This window comes from Crocodylus porosus, unplaced genomic scaffold (genome assembly GCF_001723895.1).
Source record: "Crocodylus porosus isolate Cpor-Errol unplaced genomic scaffold, CroPor_comp1, whole genome shotgun sequence".
Taxonomy (NCBI): domain Eukaryota; kingdom Metazoa; phylum Chordata; order Crocodylia; family Crocodylidae; genus Crocodylus; species Crocodylus porosus.
In genome coordinates, this window is record NW_017728907.1 from 17,698,975 (window position 1) to 17,701,138 (window position 2,164).

Consider the following 2,164-nt stretch of genomic DNA (forward strand, 5'->3'; position numbering starts at 1 on the left):
CGCCGGGCTGCGCAGCGAGCGTGGGCCTCAGCGCATCCTGCGCGCGCGCGCGCGCGGCGGAACAATAAAGTTTGTTCAAAAAAAAAAATCCCCCCGCAGGCAGGGGGAGCGGCAGCCGGGAGCGCCGCGAGCTGCCGCAAACAAAACTTTATTGGCACGCGATACACCGCGAACACATAGCCACTACTAGGACTACTGCTCCCTGCCCTCCCCCACGGGACAGACCGAACGTCTTGTTGAATCTTTATTGGCTCCCTGAGAGGCAAAGCCCTCCGCCGCACTGCGCATGCCCGACTCGGCCGCTGCCGGAGTTCAGGTGGCGGCGGCGGAAGGGAGAGCGTGGGAGTTGGGGGGGGGCGTGAAGCGGACGGGGCGGGGCCGGGCCTCAGATACACGCAGCAGCTCACTCGCAGGGCGCTGAACCCGGTGCTGCTGGTGTACCATAGTTATTATGTTTGTACCGTAATGTCAACCCTGGTGTAATGTTTTTTGGGGTTTTTTCCCTGTTTTTTTGCACCGGTCCTGGAAGCACTGTAATACCAGGTCAATGCATGGAGTGGATGGAGCAAGTTCCGGTTCCACCACCCAACACCAAAAAGAAACTGCTCAATATAGACCTCCGATGGAGGACATATCAGAGACAATCACCTGCCCTGGGGAACCTGCCTACGTGTGCTCAAGACCTAGGATCATTTTGGAGACAGGTAATTGGTGCAGCACATGCAAAACCCAAATCACCCTCAGGCATGGATGACGCATAGGGCGTGCACGTGGCGGTGCTCCCCCTGCACGTGGCGGTGCACCCCCTGCAAACAGGTGCCGCCAGCACTGTCAGCAGCATCTGTGGGCAGTTGCTGCTCCCCACACCGCCGCCAGTCGTCTGCGGGTGGCCCACGATCGCCCCGGCTTGCGCTGCCAGTGGCACCTGCAGCTGGTTACCGACCCCTGGTTGGCGCTTGCAACCCCTGCCAACAATGCCGGTGGCATCTGCAGGAGCTCCCTGCCCCCATTGGCACAGCTGTGCCCACAGCCGCCAGGGCACGTGCCCTTCATGCTGTCAGACAACCTTAACTGAATGTTGGGTTTGCTGTCAGCACTTTCTTATGCCTGCTTGCCTCCAAATAAAGGAATGCCTCAGCTTTGACGACCCAGATCTCACTTACTCACCAGCAAGTTACAGACAGCAATATTAAGTAAAGAAGAAGAAGACTGATTTACATGCATATTTGCATACTTGTTCAGTGTTTCTCAGCAAATATGATCATTTCATATTTAGGACCTGGCAACAATGGCTGAACCCCCCTCCCCCTACCCACCCTATGGCCCTGGAACAAGTAGCAGCCCTTGTAGCCCCTGAGAGAAGTCACACAGAGCCTGAGGTTCATTAGGACTGAGCTGCCCACCCCCGCAGCAACTTGCATTGATTGACTGTCCTGGTTCCCTGTATCAGGTCATGCCTCGACTTCCCCACCTGTAAAACATGCAGTGGCCCTGGCTGCTTCCCTGAGGCACTGTATTGGTTCCCCAGTTAGCAAAGCACCTTGCTCTTCAGCTGCGCCAGGTGCCTTAAGCTTATTTGCTCACTGTTAACCCAGAGGAAACAGCTACTCTTCTGTTAATCACCCCTAAATCTAAATCTGCCCTGGCCAATGATTAAGTTCCAAGAGCATTACCAAAATGCTGTCATGCTACAATATCAGAATCCATCCTGAGTGTTCAAAAACGGCTAGCCAGGTCCCTCCAGAGCAAGGATACTCACCTAAAAATCAGGATTTCCCCCTACTGATGCATTCTGTGGCCCCCATTAAGCCTTTGGGTGCTTAGGGTTCACACTTCAAGGTTTTCCCTGCAGCCACCAGGATTCAAAAGAAAGTTGCTATTCATGATGCTAGAAGCTGGAATAAAAGCAAATATTGTGAGATTTCCCATTAAAGGCAAGGCTTGGCAATACTGAATATATGTTAACAATTTCTGAGCCCTTTATACAAGTTAATATATTTAACATACAACATGAGAGAGGGAAGAATGAACATTGCTAGCCCTAGGGGGTCACATTCATGAGTCAGACCAACCAAAATTCATGCTACTGGATTAAAAGTCCTGGTGAGCATTACTTTTGGTTCTGCTTGTGATTTTTGAGCCTTTTTGGAGAAACAGCAAACCC